The sequence below is a fragment of the Peromyscus californicus genome, unplaced genomic scaffold (genome assembly GCF_007827085.1).
Source record: "Peromyscus californicus insignis strain IS unplaced genomic scaffold, ASM782708v3 Scaffold_7__1_contigs__length_154581171, whole genome shotgun sequence".
NCBI lineage: Eukaryota > Metazoa > Chordata > Mammalia > Rodentia > Cricetidae > Peromyscus > Peromyscus californicus.
Window position 1 is genome coordinate 98,702,256 of NW_026294595.1, and position 22,925 is coordinate 98,725,180.

At 39.3% G+C, this 22,925-nt stretch overlaps 1 protein-coding gene across 12 annotated transcripts in view; it reads left to right on the forward strand.

The window, feature by feature from the left end:
* Sema6d (semaphorin 6D) overlaps window positions 1-22,925 on the forward strand; it is a 581,349-nt gene that overhangs the window by 211,377 nt on the left and 347,047 nt on the right. The window contains exon 4 of one of the 12 annotated variants that reach the window (XM_052725619.1): window positions 14,775-14,893. The exons of the other annotated variants lie outside the window; for them this stretch is intronic. The gene's annotated coding sequence lies outside the window, so the exon portion shown is untranslated. The remainder of the gene's footprint in view (window positions 1-14,774; window positions 14,894-22,925) is intronic. 12 annotated transcript variants of the gene reach the window in all.

A 22,925-nucleotide genomic window follows, 5' to 3' on the forward strand; every position in this document is an offset into this window, starting at 1 on the left:
TGAAATCATCTAGATAAATATGCCTCTATCTATACCTTTTTCTGCTAATTATCTTAGCAAAACCAAAGAAAACGTAAGAGAAATCCATAATTAATGCTTAAACATTGACATACCATTATTGGACTGGATAAAAATAGAGAAACTAAGTAATACCTATATTTCCTTATGCTGTACAGTTGGACCAAGAGGGGGTCATGGTTTTCACATCTGAGGCTGGTGAGCTGTCTCTACTGAAATGAGATATTAGTTGTCAGAACACAAAATGTGTGTCAGTGGAAGAAAAGAGGAAAGGGCTGTTTTAAGTTCTGTAGGGGGCGGTCACAGCCTTAGCATGAGCCTTGAGATTGGGTTGTGAGGGGATGAAATCTGTAGTTAATTAAGTGATTACATAACAAGAAGAATGTCTGGCGCTCGTGGCGTGGCCTCCACACTGGACACTTGCTGCCAATAGAGGCACATCTGTGTGCCACGACTTCAAAACAAAGTTATAATGTTGAAGATACCAACAGATGAGTTCAAATCATGTTATTGAAAGATGGTTTTAAAAATAGAAGCCTTCCACCCCTCTGTGTGTATGTTTACATGTATGTGCACACACATATACATATATACTCTTAAATCTGATGCCAAGGAATAAATGCTGAAAGCATCAGCAAGTAAATATTTACATCTTTCACAGAAGAAACCACAGTGTCTGTATACATTCTAATATAAAATAGGCATTGCACCAGGGAGTGGTCACCCACTTCAAGTATCAACACATCATCCTAGACATTAGTGAATTCCTGGGAATTCGAGTTCTTAAAGTTAATAGGTTAAATTTGGAACAAATGCCCATTCTTCTCCACTTCAAGCTGAGACTGATCTCCATAGTGTGATACTATCCTCAGCACATCTGGTTGTCTGAAGAATACTGTCTTGAAATAGTTCATGTATTCTTCTGAGTCCATTTTCAGGAGGCCTAAGTATCATGTCCATGGTACGTTGGCCAGACAATGACTCTCTGCCATCTCATTGGATATCCTTGTACAGCAGACATAACTTTGTATCTGTGAATCTGAAAATGATGAACTTGGCAATCAGTATTCATATTTAGCTTTTAAATATGTTCCTCTCAAATTGCCCACTACTTTATTCACTTATATTACTACATTAATTTTGGCTTTAATGCTTGCGTTCTTAAAAACTGCTTGTGAACAATGAAAGAATGAGGGTGAACATGTTGGGAGCTAGCAAATGCATTGTTTAAACTGATACAATACCAGAACTGGCAGCATGGTGTCACAAAACTTCATCTATTTTTCCCATTTATTTATTTATTCATTCATTTGTTCCATTTTGTCTCTGTGTGTGTATGAGATAGGGTAGTGAAGAACTTATTCGAGTCAGTTCTTTCCTTTCGTCATATAGGCACCAGCGGTAGAACTCAAGGGGCGTCAGGATTGATAGCAAGTATCTTTACCCCTGCGCTGCCTTGCCTACTTCCATTATCGTGTCTTATATCTGAATGTCATGGTCCTCTTGAAAATTAAAAAACAATTGCCTTTCGTATTTCATTTAGTAACTTAGCACTTCCTAGGAGGTAACACCAAGCTTGTTTCTTCCACACATGAGTCATGGTTTCCTTATCTAGATGTAAAATTTAAGTAAACATCTTAATTGGAGTATCATTGAACTGCAGATACTACTTAGTATATTCATGTACCGTCAGAAATACCTCCATGTTAAATGTAAAGTCTCACATGAAGCTTCACAGCTTCAGAATGGCTGTTCTAACGGAATAGAAATTCACTTGAGATAGACGGCCTTTGGGTCTGGTTGATTTGGGTGCATGATGTTTTGTGTTCACATGTTCTTTATAATAAAGTTTTAATAAAACACACATATACACAAACAAACAATATCTCAGATAACAGAAGAGCCAGAAGTTAAGCTGAACAGGCCTTCTGGAATCTGAAAGGACAAGAAAGGGCAAGTAATATAATGAGGGAGGGCAGGCAGGAGCCAGAGAGCGAGAGTGAGAGCGTTACTGACCTTAATGAATCCTAAACCCCTATGAAAATGATCCATAACTGACCCGAGAAGCACACAGTCACCTGAGCTCTGTTTTTTGTTGTTGTTGTTGTTATTGTTGTTGTTGTTATGAAGAAAGAGAACCTATCAGAGACGTTCCAAATATGATGCTGAGGATTTGCATCAAGACATGGGGAGGTTTCCCTGAATGTACCCTAGCGTTTTTTGTCTGGCTAGAGAACCAAGGACAGCACCTTCCTATTCCCCATGTGATAGGAGGCCACTACTGACAAGGCCTGCTTGTTTGAGAAAGACTGTCTTGAAGTTGAGATCAGGGAGGAGGAACCTGACTTTGGAATTCTCAGGCCTCCACCCAAATCCTGAAACCTTGTCTGACTTAGCTGAAGAGATACTTTACTTCTTTGCTTCTAGATTTTAAATATCCCTTAAATATTGAGATTTAGATTTTAGTCTACAAAACTATGTGAAGGGACTCTAGCTAGCCTGGGTCTGGCAAACATGACTCTGGCAAGCCTTGCCCTTCTCCCCCATTCCCTCTGCCTCGCTGAAAACCATTAGACTGCATTCCTAAAGCTAGCCACCAAGGTCTACTTCCTTATTTGTCCACTTCCTCTTCCAGAGGCTGACCACCAAGGTCCAGCTATCAAAGTATTGAAGTCCAGCAATCATAATCCCCCTTTGGCTGCTCTAATAAACATGTCCAATCAAAATTAAACACCTCATCCTACCACAGGGTTTCCCCTTTTCCTGTATAAACTGTCATTTGTCTATGGGCCCAGCCTGTCTCCTCTTTATTCAGAGGCGATCCTTTGCCCCTCTGGGACAAATACCCTTCCCTTGTTCCCTCCCCCTTCTCCCTCATTCTCTATCTCTGGTCTTTGTCTCTTATTCCCTGCCCTTTGCCCCCCTGAGGCAAATAAATCCCCTTTGGTCTTGGGGTATCTTGTGCAGACTTCTAGTCCCTTTACTATGTTTAATATTAATTTTACTTTTTTTTTAAGAACTACCTGGAGAAAAATAAACAAGGAACACTTGGAGGAGATTAAAATTACCACACAGGACTTAGCCCTAGAACCTTTGATCCTCATTAAAGACACTTGGTGGGACTGGCCTGGGACAGAATTGCATCTTCTTCAGGCTGGGTGTGGCTTTGCATTGAACAAATGCTTGCAGTTGCCCTGAGCTCAAATACTCTGGACTCTCCTCACTGAATTATGATAGCATCCAAAGCTAATCACTATATCTGCCCTTGAATTATTTGTGAACTGTCCCTGGTGTTTAACACACTGATTGCAGTTTCAGTGTTCTAGAATTACTGCTAAGAAGAGAACATGGGAGACTTTGAGAGAAATGTTTACTGTGCAATCCCTGTCAGGAAACGGGGAGAAGGGGGTCTCCAGGGTTGAAGTTTGAGGAGCCTTGGCCTTTCTCAGGCTCACTTCTCTCTTAATTCCTTTCAGATGTGGACTATTTTACAAAACTAGTCTTCAGTTGTTTTCCTGCTCCTCAGCCTCCCCACCCCACCGGTCTCCTTGTCTCCTTCAGAGCTCAGAAAGTACTCTGCCTGTTTACATTTGAGGGTTGTTTTTTTTTTAAGCTATTGACCCACAGTCCTCTGCTTCCATAAATCCTGCTTCAAGTGTTTGCTCTGTAAGACAAACAGCACCCCCACCAAGCCCCAAGTTTACTCTTGGACTCCATTTCATTACAGATGCTGAAGATAATCAATATGAATTGGGGGGCTGGTGTCAAAAAACACAATTTGCCTGAGCACACTAGACTGTTTGTCTCTACAAAGAATTGTTGAGCATATATCCTTAAGCAATAAAGCTGCAATTGTTAGAAAATGTACCTAAAAGATAAACAGGAAATTTCAATAATTACACAAGGCATGGAATATCTTCTAGACCTCCTCGTTCATATACTAATGTCAGAAGCAATCAAGGTTTATGAATAATGGATGAAGTTAAGCACAAGTGGTCCAGATTTTAATCCAGTGTGCTAGAAAAGCACGTTAACGTAATGGATATGGGTCAGAGAAATTGGCTGACATAGGAAATACCAACCAGTAATGTCATTCATTCCCATTTGTAGGGATAAAACTTGCACATTTTCCTGGGGTCTCCATTGTAAATATGCTTACCTATGCATATCACCAGCCTCCAGAATGGTGCCATTACCCCTAAAACACATTTTGCTTTCATAACTATTCAAACATATCAGCATTTATATGAATTTCTTCTCAAAAAAATTTCCTAATCTCTTAAATTCTGGCTAGCCCATTATACCCATTGTAGCACCTACTTTAACCCTACTTTGGGTCACATAGCTCTGAAGCTAATCTATAGGAACAACCAATGAGAATTAGAAGAAGGAAGTGTGAGGAAATGATGTCCTGAGGTGCTGCACCTAAATTTCCATGCAACTGTAATTAACCCAATTAGCCAGAAAAATCAATGCTGTGATTATCATCATCATGGTCAATCACACTACTAAGAACTCAGTGAGTCAATTTGCTTGGAATTTGGCTGATCTGATACTTTTTATTTATAGTGTTTCCAACTCAACAAACTTTTTTTTCTTTGCAATATTAGTGTTTCTTCTCTACAAAGTCAACGTAGAGGTGAGAGATAATTGGGGAGGAGGTGGGAAGCTCTTTGGTACCCTTCCCAAGAGCAGGAGCATGAAGGAAGAGAAGTCAGTGCAAACACTAGCTGCTCTCTAAAGCCTCAGCCATTTCCATGGACATGTCAAAGCAAATCCAGCACACAGTAAGATTTTCTCTTCCGGTCACCCACAGTTACTCTGCAGTTACTCTGCAGCTGAACTTACCTGGCTAAGCAAGAACCAGGAAGTTGCTGTGTCTCCAAAGACACCCCCCCCCCCCCCCCCCCCCGCTATCACTCGGATTCTTTTTCTGGTGGAATAAATTCAAAAGTGAACTTCTTCTTTTTCTTTTCCCCCTCAAGTTTTGCATCTGACAAAATGATATAAAAGCAAGGTGACCGATGGGAAATTCTTCAGATTGAGAGCCTCTAATAAACAGCAATCTCTATCTGACTGAAGTGTGCTACTGAATTGAGAGGAAATGGGGAAAAGGCTTTTTAATATCTCTTGCTTATCAGCCATCTGAAAAGTTTCTAATTAAATATCTAAAGCTGCTTCATAAAAATATGTTACTGGAAGCATTTTCTATGAGCTTTATGGTATAACATGTGTTTGTTTGGAAATACAATGGGCAAGGCAAGCTGAGACATACACATTATTTAAATGTATTGTAATATACCCTAATGCCATCCAGGAGGACATGCTTGGACCTCTTGTAAGATGGTATGGACTGTACTTTTAGACTCTAACCGTTTGTGTGTATATATGAAAATGGAAAAGGACAAGAGAATATGTTTAAGAAAGAAATAAAAAGGACATATTGAACATGATACTTTGAGAGATAACCAAAAGGGCAAGATCTACCCAATGGGTAACTTCTGCTAAGACAACGCAGCAACTTTAGTGTTGTTACAGGTTTGTTTTAACTTTTTGTGCTGTTCTGTTGCTCAGTGAGCTATGTTGCCACATTGTCAAGAAGTTACCAGGGAAACCATCATATCTTTGGAGTCCACTCAAATCCCGATTTTACCAAAAGATGAACCCAGAGTAAAATGCTACCTTACTCCATGTGAAAGGCGTGTTTAACTATCTGTTTTATCCTCCCACTGTCTTTCATAGATCTATTTTTCATTGTCTTTCCACTGAATAAGTGTTTGTTGGTCACCAATTAGACTTTGCAAGGTATTGTTTTATACACTGGAGATACTGAAATTAACCATACAGATAGAAGTCTCTGTCTCCCTGAAGGTTGTCCTCTAGTGAAGAAAGTGGATAATGGACAAAATAAATATGCCTAAAATATACAGAATATATCCTTGTGATTTACTAATGTGTCAGATATATGTGTATGAATAAGTGGGAAGGACAAAGGCTGGAAAAGGAGGTGGAGATGTCATGGGAAGGGGGTTGACTTTTGCACAGAGGGAACTAGTAAAGCCTGTCTGTATAGATATCTCCTAAAAGATGGAGGAAAAGACTTGGAGGGCATGAAGGCCCAAACCAGGCAGACGTCCAGCAAAGACTGTAGCTGGCACAGAGAACAGAAAGTGCAAAGGCTATGAGGAACTGAGCTGACCACCATATATATAAAGGAGAAGGAGGAGGAGGAGGAGGCAACTCAGGTTAGATAAATGCAAGAGGGAAAAATTGTCAGAAATGATTTAGTCACCCCAAATGACTCACCTGCCAAAGCCCTCACCTTGGGGGTTGGGCTGTCAACACATGAACTGGAGGAGCAGACACAAAATATTCAGACTTTAGTGGAGCAAGCGTGGTTTAGTCAGGGATGGCAATAGTTGGGTATACCACCACCACAAGGGCTGCTTCTGGAGCTTTGGTAAGAAAGCAGAGGGTAGGGATCTGTGTCTATGTAGAGAACCTGACCTTGAAAAAGATAGGGAAGGACTTATCTTTAGAAACAGGGAAGGGGAGGGTCGGTGAGCACTTGAGGTAATGATAGCACAAGTTCTGTTGTGATGAGCTGTCACGTATCTGACACATTAGACTTTGCCAGCCCAGTCACAAGGTGGCCACCTGTACGACCTAATGGGGGTCAAGGTTTCACCCGGAAAGTACAGCTAATTGGTAAAGGAGCTACAGTGACATCAGAGTGAGTAAGAGAGACTGTCCTGGGAGGATTATGTGGTAGCGACACAGAAATGATGGATTCTAGATCCTTAAGGAGTTCTATGTTTAAAGGGCTTAGGATCTTGTGATCAGAACGAAAGGACTCTTGATTGTAGTATAGAGTTTTTAAAGTTGGGATGTTTTTCATGGCCTCAGTGGTTGACAGCGATAAAATGCAAATATGACTATGAAAGTGAGTGGCTCAAGAAAGATGGACCACGAAACACAAAAAGAAGTCCAGAAATTGAGAGGCCAGAACATCATAAGGAATGTACATTGGCATGAAAATGGCCAAGATTTGAAGAGAAATGGCATCACAGAGAATGCTCATGAGCCTGAACTAAAGTTTTCACTGAGTGAGGAGGAGGATACTAGAAGAGGTGCCAAGAAACCTATGGGGTAGTGTAGCCTGACCTTAGGAGAGTGACTGCTGGTGTTTTATTGTGGAAGAAGAGAAAATGTCTGAGCCCAGTCATAACTGACCAAGAGGAAATGTAGCATGAATTTAGGCTCCTTGGTAAAAGAGGTCCAGGGGAGTTAATGTTTTCTCTTGTGAGAGCTTCAGTGGAATCAGTCCTGCATGTAAAACTCAAGTTTCAGCTAGTACAGAAAGGTCAAAGGGAAGTTTCCAGAAGGAGTGAGAGTGTACAGATTTGGTGTTGACTTCTCTGAACTCCAGAGAGTGCTAGACCTGAGGGCAAGATCAGAACCAAGAGTGAATGAAGTTGTGATGTGGGGAACAGAGAAGAGGGAAGGCCTATGCTAGTATGGTGACCTACCCACAGAAGCCAATGATAGATGTCCAACCCAAGGCGGATGGTCGTGGTGGACTGTAGGTACAGAGGAGAAATATGGGAGTTATGTACTCCACTCAGGAGCAGTGAGACCAAAGTTTTTAAGAACACGAGGAACTTTGAGCACTTGCTTGTTGAGGAGACCCTTGTCCTTCTGAGAAGGGGTTTGTCCTGAATATGCAGATACTTTCTCTCAACTCAAGGCCAACGGTGGCCTTTTGCTCTGTCATCTCACACTGAGCAAGCTGCCTTCTACTGCATGCATCGTTACAGAGACCAGCTATTCCTTCTTCAACACAGGCCCCCTTAGCTTCCCGTAGCAGCATAAACACTGTCACAATGGTCGTATCTGGGCCACGACGAACACACTCAACTGGGGAACTTATTGCTGCACTTCATGACCTTCTCTCCTGACCTTTGCTCCAACCGCATCCCACCAACTCATTTATGATAACGTATTTCCCCTTATTTTTCTCCCCTACCCATTTCATTCCTTGCTGTGGAGAGTAGCTAACTGTGCCCAGACCACCTTCTTCACTTCTCTCTTGAAGTGGTGCTCTGGCTCCTTCTATGCATCACCCTATTCGAACGACTCCAAAGCTTTGCTCATCTTTGGTGTGGGTTCCGACACAAGCGAGGGATGAGCTTGGCAGCTTCTGTGAAGGCTCTTCTCTCTGACCGATTGTGTGTGCATACCTGACCCGAGAACCACAGCCTCATCATAAATAATTCTTACATGTTCTGCACTCCACTTGAGACAAGAAAAAAAAAAAAAGAAAACATTGCTTTAGAAGAGATAGTCATTCTGCATAGGTGTTGGGGACACTATAAGCCAGTCAGTTTATGGGACTGAAATATGAGTTTTAATTCAATATATAGTCTCAAGCTCACTGAATATGGAAAGTAAAGCTATTTCTCTTTTGCCCTTAAGGCAACTATTGAGTGCTCTGAAGTTTGCAAAAAAAAGAATCAGTATCGTAATTAGTGACATTGGCCATTGGGGTTAGTTGGCACGAATCCTAAGATAGCTGTCTGCCCTCTTCTCTTACAATACAGAGACACTGCAAAGATCTTGAAGTGTAGTACTTCTACAGTCATTATGGAAATAAACAAGGTAAATGACCTAACAGAGGAATTTACTCACTATTCATTCTCTCCCACACTACTGATTTATTTTCTGACCCCATGCCAAGGCGGGATTCAATCTTTTACAGTTCTGAATGTCCCTTAGTCGGGATTCCCACCCCTGCTACGCCAAAGATGGTGTGCTGTAGAGGTAAGAGTGTGGATGTGGCATCTAAGGACTGATATTTTAATTCTGACTTCTTTGCCTATCATCTACACAGTGCTATGCAAGATACAGAGTGTTGCATAACTCTGTTTCCTAGATGGTAGCTGTGGTGTACTGCCCTAACATGGGGATGCTAAACTCTGGGAACTGTGAGCATTCAGCAAATGCAGTAGAGTACTTCTCATTATCTACTCCTTGACATTTTTGCTTCAGTGAATTGCATGACTTTTCACATCTTTTGTTTCTTCCGTTCTGGCCACCTTGACTGCTTTCACCGTCCTTTTATTGACATATCTGCTGCCTTAATTGTCTTCAACACTCAGAGTGCACTATGTTACCTTCCTGGCTGGGATGGGGAGGTGGTAGGTGCGTTTCTTGGATGTGGAGGATTTGAAGGAAAAGTGACAATGACATGGATGAGAAGTCTAAACAAATGGAGTTATTGTGAAAGATGAGATGGTGGGAATCTGTGTAGCTGGTAGCATGAAGCGTTCATAGGTCAAATGTTTACCAATGTCCCGCTAAATAAGACTGTCAAAGGACAAAGTAAGCGCCCAATTTTCTGTGCATTGCAGAATCTGTCAGTCTTCCAAAACTTAATAAAATGAAATTCTTTAGTTTTCTTATAATTATAAACATGTCATTTCTTGCTGTGTGATTTTATTAATCTGCCCTCCGTAGCACAGAGGCAGAAGCAGTTTAAGAAAATTAAGAATTGGGAAAGAAAAGAACATGGCTGATGAACAGTAAGGCTAAAAGGGCCCTTATTTATTTGTTTGTTTGTTTGTTCATTTTTGCTTATTTCCCTTGAGGCTGAAAACCAAAAGACAAGTAATTTGAAATGAATACTTTCCTTCTTTCTCTGTCCCTCTCCCATCCCCCACTCCTATCTCTCCCTCTCCCTCCCCCTTTCTCCCTCCTCACATTGTGTATTGCTGTTTGTCTCGGCTATCACTACATTAAAAATCATTACATTAATAATCTCCACCTTTAAGTGATGAAATGTGTACAATTAAATGCCAAGTGGTGGAGACAATTAAAACAGATAAGTTTCCAAGCTCAGTTTCCTGACTGGCTCTGTCTTTCTAAAACAACCGTGTATTCTGTGTCATTAAAGAAGCAGAGAGAAAAGAGAACACACACTGCTTGGCTGTGTCTGTGTGGTCATCCTTTCACACTTCATTAGAGGCCTCATCCAACTTTGGTGCTCAGGCAAGATTATTTTTCTGGAGCTAGAAGAAATTTGAATGAGGATGTGATGAATGTCCATATTAAATTGGGTGCCCCTCCTCCTTTTAATTAAGTTCATTTAAATATAATTTCATACTTTTGCTCGAGTATACCATCTGACTCCAGCTGTTGGATGCACTTTTTGCATTTCTGTTTTCACATAATTGTACCTGCAAAAGATTTATAGCTGCGAGAGACATTCTGGAACCTCTCAGAGCATTTTTGGCATATGTTTCATGGATGGCTGGTAACATGAGCAATTAACATCCTGAAATGTTGTTCTTCTCTCTGAAATATTTTTAATGGGATAAGTTATTTTTATTAGCTTGAACTTTAAACAAATAATCATCTTAAAGGAGACATTATCATCAAAATAACTGAAGTGAGACAGAAGGCCAATCCTCAAAGGAAATTGGTAGGAATAAGAGGGAAAGACCACTAGGCTAAGAAGCTTTATAAGCAAAAGATGGGGAGTGGCCTTCTAGAAAAATAAGTGAAGCGAGCATAGTTCATGTGCCTTCTCTTGACTCTAAGCCCTGAGTTGATGCTAAGTCATAGGTAATATGCGTGTGCAGTGTATGAGAGCTAATACTAAGTCAGGGTAATGAGAGTACAGTGTTTGGGTTGCATTCAGTCATGGTCATGTTTTCACAGTGCTTAAGATTGACTTGAGTCATGAGTAATGTGTATGCAGTGCTTGGAGCTGATGTACAGTCATGGTCAATGTGGATGCAGTGCTTCATGTTGACTTGAATTATGGGCAATTGTGGGGTGTTTACCCACCAACCCCACAGCTCCCCAGAGTTTTCTTGAGTGCGAGCAGCAGTAAATATTAGATAGAAGGATTTATATTGCGGCGATAAATAGATAGAAAATAAAGGATAGCCTCAAGAGGGCCTGGAACCTATTCCAACAGGCCCTGACTGTCTCTGCCTCGGGGTATTTATAGAGACACCAAGGGGTGGAGCAAAAGACTTCCCCTCAGCACAGCCAAGTGCAGACCATCTCAGACACCTGCACTCAGGCCTGTGGTCCTAATCATCCTCTCTATGTGGACCTGCTGGGTAAAGCCACGAGGAACCTGAAAACGGGCTCCCACATGCAATGTGTGTGTAGTGTTAGGGATTCACGCTTGGACAATATGTTTGGAGTGCCTAGGGTTGACTCTGTGCCATGGGCAATGTATGTGCAGTATTTGGGCTTGACTCTAAGTCAAAGGTAGTATGTGTGCAGACTTTGGAGTTATCTGAGTCATAAGTAATGTATACACAGGGTCTAGGGTTGATTCTGAGTAAAGATAAGTGTGTGTACACCGTTTAGGGTTGACTCTGAGTCAAGGGCTGTGTATATACAGTGTTTAGAATTGACACTGAGTCAGGGGCAGTGTGTGTACACTGTTTGAGATAGACTCTGAGTCCAGAACAGTGTGTATGCAGGGCTTAGGGTTGACTCCAGGTCAAGGGAAGTATATGTGCAGCACTTCTTCGCACTTTGTAAGATGCTGGTGGGTCCCTCTTCTCCTTAAGGAACATTTCAAATCAAGTTCAGTGACAGAGCACTGTGAGGATAGAGAGCCTCCTTAGCATCGCCTCTTTTACAGACTCAAATGGAGGTGCTCACAGGTGCAGGTGTCTACTTTATAACCATTTTATGGCTTTAAAACTTCGAACTCAGACTTTCTTCATTGATAAATGCTTCCTGTCAGGCATTCTTAACCAGGAAAAGGGCTGCTAGTAAATAGTTTTTCTTGTTAGAACTCTGTGAATGCTTACATTTGTTCTCTATCTGCCCCCCTTGCTTCCTTAGTCAAAGCATAGTTAGTAATGTACTTGACAGCCCACCTGGGACCTTGTCTAATGAAATCCCAAGTCCTCATCAAAGAAACATATATTGCAATTAGACCTTTCGATGACATCCTAAAGAAAAACAGCAACCACAAATTTACAGAATAAAAGAATCAATTTTTTTCCTCAAGTGAAAAATTGTACTTCGTGTTTTAGATATCTTATGGTCTGTCTTGATGTGTAGGAAATATTCACCATTGCAGTAACAAATTAAAGTATGGATTTTTCTTCAGACTTAAGGGGCCCAGTAAGCAAACTTTAATTTTCTTCTTTCACAGTCTTGTTTTTCCAGGACAGTGTCTAAAAACTCTCAGAGTTTGCTGTTACTGTTTCCGAGTGTTCTTGCTATGAGCACCAAGTAAAGCTACAACATCTTACAAACAACAGGAACCTTTGGGACCATGCAAACACTATTTGTCCTTAATTAATATACAACACAATTCTCTGTTTCTAATAGATTGAACAATCCCCAAACACGATTTTATGTGTCAGGGAATTTTGCAACTTTGCAAAATTTTGAGCAAGAAAGCAGTGAAGGGCTAGAGAGGAAACACCTGAGGCAAGAAGTGGCACACAGGAGATACACAATTAGTAAATTATTTGTTTGCTCGGTGTATTTGCTTGGCCATGTGGCTAACTAGCAGAGTCCACTCAAAACATCTCATGTATAGAAAAATATTCAGTGACCCTTTACCTATGCCTCTCACTTCTGCTGCAAATTAAAAAACAGTATCTACCTCAGATTTGTAAAAATCAAGAATTTGGAATATAAACAAAGATACTAAATAGTCTATACATTTTAAGTTAAAAAAGAAAGCTTATTCTGAAAAAGAAAAAAAATGAAGCACAGAATGAATTCTATTGCTTCTACAAATCTACAGATCAAGATGCAATAGATTTTAATTAAATAGATTTTGATCTCTCATAGACCGTGGTTAAATTACAGTATATGCAATTGGTGATTTGTTGAAAAATACATTGAGAATAAATGTCCAGACATCATCCCACTGATCTATGTTTTGACTAGTTTATTCGTCTATTCTTATTGGATGGTGTGTGAGCACTTCTCAGTGCATATCATGTGGTATAGTAGAGCTAGAGAAGCCTAAAGGGAAAATCAGCCCTAGAACCTACTGGCAGGGGAAGACACCGATATGCCTGAACAGGAAGTATGAATCCAGTCTTTAGCATCACTGTTCGGCTAGGAAGCTAATGGACTCATCAGGCCTCCTGTGAAAGAGTTGGTTCTGTATAGTGATTTAGCATCTTACTCCTTCATGGCTCTAATGTGATTTCATCTTTCTTCTTTGTCTTGTTCTGGAATTCAGATGGTCACTTGACTAGAAGGGACTTTTCCTTGCAAGTTTTCACAGAATATGAGGACAGTTTAGGTTTGGGAAAGATTCTCTTTCTTCCATGCATAATCTGGTCTGTTTTCTACTTCTAGCCCAATAAGCACCTGTTCTTACTTCTAATCCTTCCTTCCTTTGTGTTTATCAGGTATTAGCAGGTGTTTTATAGTAACTGGGTGGAGGGAGCCTATGAGAGACTTCTTAGAGTCACCATATATGCTAATAAATTCATGCTTTGTCCATTTGCCCAATCTCCTGAAAGCCTTCTTTACATTTTTTTTTTTAGGTTTTCCAGAAAGCAGATTTTGTTTTGTTCTTTTGCATCACCAGGGGCTGTGATCCCTGGATGCAAGAGTTTTAATAATTATTTTGCTTCATTTTGTGGCATATTGCTATAAAACACTATCCATTTGATCAGAACCCACCAGGTTCCTGATACAAAGAAAAACACAATGGGGTCAGGGCTGATAATCAGTGCCCTGCATGAAGGTATTTGGATGAACTAAACCAAAAGTTGTGGGTTATGTGAAGATACTGAATAACATTTAAATAGGGAGGGACAAGACATTAAGACCATTGGTGGTAATCATTTTTCTTCCCAAGTGTTGCTAGTTAAAACCATAGAAACAGAAGAAAATATTTGGAGGTAGACTTTGATTTTACTAGCATTTTCTTTGTTATATAAAAGCACATCCCTGATGTGTACTTCCCAAGTAGAACATAAACTCAAACTCTGTCTTTCACACACAAACATAATGTCAACTCTTTTCCCCAAGTGGGTCCCACTGCTGGCAAGGACTAGCTCTGGATATGGCCTTGAATGTCTTAAGAACCACAATGATTCTGCTTTTCCTCATCTTTGTGGCAAAAACTCTAAAGCTCATGTAGTTCCTCCATGTCACTTTCAAGCTATAAATGTGAAGAGAATATTTTCTGTTAAAAGGCATAATCATCATTTTTATGATAGTACATAAATGGTAGAAATCACACTACTTTTTATGTGTTAAACTATTGTAAGAAGGAATTAATAAGTCAGGTATCAAACACAATTTCAAATACCAGCAGGGTGTAATAATACCTATTTGCATTTTCTTTGTGATAGTTTCGAGAGATGATTCATTTTTCAATGACAGCATTGTTCACTGAAGCACTGATTTAGGGAGAAAAGAGGCAGCTACGGAGAGCAGTGTTGTTCAATATTTGTGTTTTAGAGCCCAACTCTCAGAGGGTATTGGTTGATATAATGAACTCTTGTTTGAGAAATACACTACATATCCATGTGTAGTGTGCACCATGTAGTCTAAGAAGCCTGGAGATCTCTCTACTCTTGTAAAACAACAGTATGGGAGATGGTGTATTGACCTTCTCTGGCCTAACATTTCTCAGGCTTCTTATACTCTTTCCTATTGTGTTCTATAATATCCCATGGAAATATGATCATGAAAAACACTTCAGAAAACAAGGAACTTCATGTTATGAATAAATGTATCTCAAGGAAGAAGAGAAAGACGTATGGGAAAGGACAGAGGATGTGACGTGAGGACCTCTGCTCAGTTCCACCTGAGCTCTGCTAAACACGTGGTCGTGGAGATAACTACGTAAGCTGGTTATAAGGTAGGAATACTGTTACCTTCCCTAATTTAGAGATGGTTACTGAAACCAAATTCTGGAAGATTTAGTGCTTTATAAGCCTGTTGCATACCACAAAGTACTTTCATTCATAATATGTATCATTATCATTATTACTAACTCTAGAGGTGTGACCCAGAACAGTGAGGAAATTTCTACTTACTGCCTAGAACCCTTTCTAAATCATTTGGGTCTCATGTATGTAATCATATTTGAAGATAAGGTAACTTCTTCCCTCCCTATCTGTTTCCTTTGTATTTCCCTCTCTTGTCGTAGTCGCTTTAAGTGTCTCTATTAAAGCACTGTATTGAATGAGTGAAGAAAATGGATACCTGTCATATCTTTATTGGGAATGCTTTGAATTTTCCCCATAATATAGGTTGGTGGCTATAGATTTGTCACATGTATCCCATGTTATGTTGAGATAAAGTCTCTATACTTCTAGTCTCTTCAGGGAATTTGTCATGAACTGTTATTGGATTTTGTCAATACCCTTTTCAGCATGTGCTGAGATGAACATTTATGTGATGTATTGCATATATTGATTTTTATGTGTTGAACCACTCCTACATCTTTGGAATGAAGCCAACTTAATGATGGTATGTAGTCTTTTTGATGCATTGTTAATTCATTTTATACCTATTTTAATGAGAATTCTTGCATCTATGTTTATCAAGAGAGATTTTTCTGTGATTTTCACGTTTTTATCTGGTTTTGATATCAGGGTAATACTTTTTTTTAAGTCATGTAGTTGTGTTAGTTTGCTTTCTGCTATTATGGTAAAGATCATGACCAAAAGCAACTGGAAAGGAAAAGGTTTCTTTGGCATTCATTACTGAAGAAAGACAAGCCAGGAACTCAAGGTGTAGGGCAAGGACCCAGAGGCAGAACTGAAGCAAAGACTGGAGTAGTGCTGCTCAATGGTTTGTTCCCCAGGCTCGCATCAGCTCCCTTCCTATACAAACCATGAGCACCTGCCCAGGAATGGCACTGCCCACATCAATCATTAATCAGTAAAGTGTTGAACAGATTTGCCCACAGGCCAATCTGATGGAGACATTTTTTCAGTTGAAGTCTTCCCAGCTGACGATGGATGTTTCAAGTCCACAAAAATGTCTCCTAATCAACACAGTGGAGTCCCTTTCTTCTCTGTTTATGGAAGAGTTTCAGAAGCACCAATGTCTGTTCTACTTAAAAGATCTGCTGTGAACCCATCTGGGTCTAGACTTTTTAAAAATGGGAGATTTTTCTTTAAATACCACCTAATCTCACTGCTTGTTAGAGAGCTATTTAAATTGTTTATCTCATCCTGGTTTAATTTTGGTTGAGACATATGTACCTAGAAATTCATCCATTTCTTTGAGATTTTCCAGTTTAGTGGGATGTTCTAATGTACCAATGTTAAATGTTAAGATAGGCTCTAATGATTTTCTCAATTTCATTGGTATATATTATTATGTTTCAATTTCGTCTCTAATTTTATTAATAGTGTCTTCTCTCTTCTTTAGATTTGATTATCTGAGGATTTGCTGACTTTATCTTTTCAAAGAATCAACTCTGTTCCATTCATTCTTTGTTTGATCCTATTTTCACTCCCATTTCTTTAGTTTTGTACTGATTTAACTGTTTATTTTCTTCTATTTATTTTGAGTTTGCTTGTTCTTGCTTTTAGAAAGCCTTACCAGGCGTCATTATTTATTACAGATGTCTCTGACTTTTCAGTGTAAGCAATCACAGCTGGAAACTTTCCTCTTAGGACTGGTCTCATTGAAGCCCCATGGTCTTGTGCCTTGTTTTTTTTTTTTTTTTTTTTCATTTTCATTAGACTCCATGATTTTTTAAATTATTTTATTGATGTCTTAGATGCTGTTAATCACCCAATAGTGTGCTACTTAATCCCGCTGAGTTTGTGTGTGCTCTTTAGTGTCTCTTGCTATTGATGATCCCTGGTCTTATTCCACTGTGATCAGAGAGAATGGACGCGATCAGTTCACTTCCTCTCCTCACCAATACTTTCTTTGTGTATTATTATATGATCTATTTTAGAAAAATATATCATGAGCTAAGGAGAATATTTATTCTTGTTGTTTGGGTGGGTTCTTTAGCTATCTCTTAGGTCCATTTGGTCTATAGTGTTACTTTGATATTTCTCTGTCTTTTTTTTTTCTGTTTGTTGGTTGGTTGGCCAAGGTTGTACAATTATTGGTGAAAGTAGAATACTAAGTTTCATGCTATTATTGCCATGGGGTTAATCTGTATATTTGTATTTATTTTATGAAAGTGGATGCAATCACATTCAGTGCACATATGTTAAATACTGCAATGTCCTCTTGGCCAACTGTATCCTTAATCAGTATGAAATGACCTTTGTGTCTTCTGACTAATTTGGTTTGAAGTATTTGTCATATATTACAATAGTGATGCCTTCCTACTTTCTCTTTCCATTTACTTATCTTTTTTCTATCACTTAACCCTAAGGTTACCTCTGTAGTTGATGGTGTTGTATTTCTTGTTTCATAATCCAAACTTGTTTCATAATCCAATCTGCTACTATGTATCTTCTGATTAGGAAACTGAAAACATTAATACTCAGTTTACTATAGAAATAGTATATAAATCCCTGTTATTGTATTGACTTTGTAGTGTTTGGCATTCTCCTATGTCTCATTTGTTTAGCTTCTCTTGTAACATAGTTTATTATTGTCTATAGCCTCATAGACATATTTATTTTTCTCTTCAGTCCAACAGAATCACTCAAGTGTGCTCTATAGGTACAACTTTGTGCTTATGAATTCCTTTAGCCTGTTTTTAATCACAAAAAGGTTTATTTTTCTCTTTAATCATGGCAGATAGTTTCGTTGAGTATAGTATTATAGGTTGTATTTGTCCTTCAGAATTTGTGATACATCATTCCAAGCCCTCTGCAATTTAAAGTTTCTATTAGAATATGCTGTTATTCTTATGGAGCTGTCTTTATATGTGACTCGGTGTTTCTCTTACAGCACTCAATATACTTTCTTCGGCTTAGTTAATGTTTTAACTGTACTGTGACATGGAAGGTTCTTGTCTTGTCTTGTCTTTTGGTGCTTTGAAAACCTCCTATACTTGGATGGGCATCTCTTTTTCTAGACTTGGATCATTTCCTGCTATGGTTTTACTGACAATTTTCTATGGCTTCAGTGTAAAATTATTCGTCTATGCCCATGATACCTAGCTTTAATCTTTTGTGGTGTCACATAGATCTTAAATACTCCATTCATACATTCCTGTAAATGTTTCCTTATCCTTGTCTGAATATTGCCGTTCCTCTACCTTGTCCTCAAACCTTGATATTCTGTCTTCCTTCTCATCTACTCTGTTTGTGAGTCATTCAAGGAAGTATTTTTATTTGATTCACTAAAATATTAATTTCTAGTATTTTGGTGTATTTTTCAATATGGATATTTTTTCAGTACATTATACTTTTAGATCTTGTTTTGTTCTCCTTTTTTTTTTTTTTTTTTTTTGGTTTTTCGAGACAGGGTTTCTCTGTGTAGCTTTGCGCCTTTCCTGGAACTCACTTGGTAGCCCAGGCTGGCCTCGAACTCACAGAGATCCGCCTGCCTCTGCCTCCCGAGTGCTGGGATTAAAGGCGTGCGCCACCACTGCCCGGCTTGTTCTCCTTTTTACATTTAGCATTTTGTGATTCCTTTTCATTCATCCCAGAGTTTGTGTCGTCTTTGATTTGTTTGAACATACTTATATTCAAAGGCACGTTTCTGTAGTGTAGTGGTTATCACGCTCGCCTCACATACTTATATTCATTCCTTGGAATTCTTCATCTAATATTTCATCCAATTCATTCTTACTTGAGGCTGTTATTGTGGGATTAATCATTTTTAGAAAGTCATGTTTTCTTAGTTTTTATGTTGGGACTTGTGCATCTCTAGTTAGGTCATTGGTTGGATTTTTTTTTTAGATCACTTTTTTTTTCTTAGTGGAAGTGTTTGCATTGTTCAAAACAGTAGGGTTCAGGTGTTGTTTTACTCTGCTAGTGTTCAGGACACCCAGCCCAATCTCTATTACCCTGCTAAGAGTGAAACAATGTCTGCACAATGTCCACTATTAAAGCCCAGGCCTGCTGTGAAGCTACAATAACAGTCAAATAGAAACCCTTCACCCCTTCAATACTCATCATTGTAGGAAACAAATAAAAGCTAATAGCACTGTGTGTATTAATTTATTAGTTGTGTGGGTATGAGTGGGAAGAAAATCAGCAGAGTAAAACTAGAGCTTAGAATTGGACTGATAGAGGAAAAAGTAAAGAGAAAATAGCAAGAGAAGGAGGAAACTATGGGACCGGATGAGAGAGATGAGTCAGTTTGGGCTAGATACTGGAAGAAAATAGAGAAGTAAAGAAATATAATAAGATAATCTAAAAGTGTCCCAGGTCTTAGGAGCCTGAGACATAGAGGTCACACAAACCAGGATGGACTCTGTACTTTTTTCTTGCTCTGTTTTATAAAGTTTCCTATTTTACTTTCCTACTAAACTGGATATTTTTGGCAATCACCACCTCTTCTTATAGTTATTTTTCAACCTCCCCTGGTGTTTTTATCCCCTTGGATTTTTGTAAGACTTGGTGTGTTGTCCATCATCATATTCACCCGAAGTTCACTAGACTTGGTTTTATCTATGTATATTGTGTACTGTAAGTACTCAGGTGTTTTCACTTTAATGTGTGAATAGACAAGACAATGGGAGAGAAAGAGGATATTTCCAGTAAACAAGGCATTCTCCCCGCTAAGAATAAAGAAAGTACTGGAAGTGAAGCTTCCTATAGAAAATGTGTGATCCTAGGACACTTCTTTCTTTTGGTTTCTATTGCTATGATTAAACACCATGACCATAATGTAATTTGGGGAAGAAAGGAATTATTTAATCTCACAGCTTCTAGTTCATTGTCTTAGGCTTTCTATTGCTATGAAGAGCCACCATGACCATGATAACTCTTATAAGTAAACATTTAATTGGGGCTGGCTTACAGTTCAGAGGTTAAGTATATTATCATCATTACAGGAAGCATGGTGTCGTGCAGACTGACATGGTGCTGGAGAGGCAGTTGAGAGTTCTACATCCAAATTTGCAGACAACAGGAAGAGAGTGAGACACTGGGTGGGACTTGATCATCTGAAACCTCAAACCCAACCCCTCAGTGACACACTTCCTCCAACAAAGTCACACCCACTTCAACAAAATCACGCCTCCTAATAGTGGCACTCTCTATGAGTCTATGGAGACCATCTTTCATTCAAACAACCACATTCATTCTCCAGGGAACTCAAGGCAAGAACATAAAGTTAAGAACTGATGCAGAAGTCATGGAGGAATGCTACTTACTGGCTTGCTCCTCATGGCTTTTTCAGTTGCTTTCTTATAGAATCTAGGATCACAAGAGCTGGCCACTCCCACACCAATCATCAATCAAGAAAACACCCTAGAGACCTGCCTACAGACCAATCCTATAGAGACATTTTCTAAATTAACATTATTTCTTCCCAAATGAATCTAGTTTGTTCCAAGTTTAGATAAAACTAGTCAGCACTCTGTATGACCTCTGAAACTGAGTAGACTATAGGTAGTAATGATAAAGTTCACCGAGTCCCAGTATCATCACCAGAAGTCATGCTAGCTAGTTGCTGGGTCTGCTGCATCCTGTCGCTATGGATGAATTTTCTAAGTTGTCTTATATGGTGATAGGTTCTCTTCTTAACATGCTTATGAAAGTCAAAGTTTTGGAAATTAGTAAAACGTTAGATATTGAAATAGTGCCGTTATTGCACATGGAAGTGAAATGGAACTCCAAGATATTATAAAATGAATATGCAATCTAGCCAATACTTCAAAAGTATGTTATGAATTGTTAACAGAGTTTCTATTTGACTTCATTTGAAACATCTTGAGCATATGGTATTATGAATCTACTGCATATCTCCTGGTAAGGCAATAGAATACTAATAAAGTTGTGCATTGGCCATAAGCACATGGCTGTTCAGGAAGCAGCTGTCTGGGACACAACACTGGCACAGAACAAAATGGATTTTCTGCTGAACTGACTTCTAGTGTCCTGTGTGGCCAAGGCACTAGGCCTGTCCTGACAACTTCCATTTATACCCAAACTAGTTCAACATTGTTTTTTTTTTAAGATTTTTACAAAATGATGTTTATTTTTGTCTGTAGGGGTTTAGAAGCTTTCAGAATTTGTTAACTATTCTATCATCCTTCCCCACTGACTAGAAAAGTACAGTTTGGGGACTCAGGGGTAGGTGATTGGCTAACTATGCTATTTCTCTACTTTTTGCATATTAAGTGGCATGACATAGACAGAGCATCTTCCATGTTGATCTGGAATGAGCCCATAGAGTGTGTATCTAAAAGTAAGAGGTTCCTGTGTGTGTTATAATCCAAGCTATTCTCTTACATTTCCTGAGGTCCTGACATGTCTCAGAGTGAGAGAGGGAAAGTACTAGCTACTCTTACATTTAGACATTAAGTATTTACCCTTTCTTCCTTCCTTCCCATTTCACTCCATTCTCCAAAGAACAGCATCCTCAGTAGGCCATACAATTTACTCGGACAAAAGGAAGGAAACAAAATTAATTTTTATTAGCAAAGGGGAGGAAACTCACTTGCTGCCTGGATGGCCGTCTTTACTTGCATGGTAACTGCCAACCCTCATACTTCTTTGGTGTGTGTTTGCTTGTTGTCTGTAATCATCTACAAATAGGGTTCCTTTTGGCATCTCATTAGGCTAGGTCTTGTCTAGGAAAAAGAAATGGTGTCATTCCACAATTAAACATGTATTTTTTTTTAATTAAGTAGATGTAAGGTAGAAGCATAGAGACACTAAAAGGCTACTCTGAGTTAATTTCTGCTTTGCAAGGCCAAATGACTGGGCTTCAGTGTCTGAAAATGCTAAGACAGAGTATAGAGCTGGGAAAGGTAGCATGTGAAAAGAGAAAGCACATATGTATCTTCTCAACATCATAAGGGGTTCTCTTGTCCCTGTTACTATCCAACCCTTGCAGGCCCTTGGAACTATCTCAAAGCTGAATAAACAAAGGGTAAGATATGAAAACAGCTGCAGAGGACTAGAAAGTTACGTATGCTCTACTTGGTTGATGCCTGTCAAAGTGTATCAGTATGGAAACTAAAGCACGGAAAAGTAGTGAATTTCACAGAGCTTGCCAAGATGCGCTCAAATGCTCCCTCCCCTTCAACCTCCCCACCACCACCTCCCCACCTCCACCCCTGTCATCACATCATCCGTGAGGGCTCTGAGACAGTGAGGGTGCTGTGCTACCTTATAGGAGTACTCAGTTTTTCTTGAGAAGCCAATGATTCAGGCCAGCAAAACTCTACTGGACAGGAGCCCAGCAACTGAGTCCACTACGGCTAATCAATCTCCTATGGTGGCAACTTCTACAGACATTAAAGAACCAATGACTTTAGATTGATTAAACTCTCTTTGGAACTCGCAATTTGACTTTTCCATCACCTTGGCTGAAGTATATTTTTACTTTATTTCTTATATAGAACATAATGACACCTGTTGTTTTTATGGCCTCTAATTTGAGACTTGACTATGTCTGAGTATATTACAGTATAACTTTTTTGTTACATTTTTGTCATGGTGTGTGTGTGTGTGTGTGTGTGTGTGTGTGTGTGTGTGTGTGTGTGTTTGTTCTTTCTGCTGTGTGGGTCCAGGGTATTGAACTCAAATCATCAGGCATGGAGGCAGGAATCTCTGCCAGTTTGGGCCATCTCATCAGCCCTGTACCGCAATCCTTAAGGTTCTTCATTAAAATCTTCGATTGTTTAGTCAGATTTTTGCCATACTGTTGAGTTTTATAATTATATTTCATGTATTAGCTCAAGCTCAATAAAATAATTAGCACAGTAAGATACACACAATATATTTCAAAGGATACCTTTCAAATGGACATTTCTAAGTATGAAACTTGAGCATCATACTGCA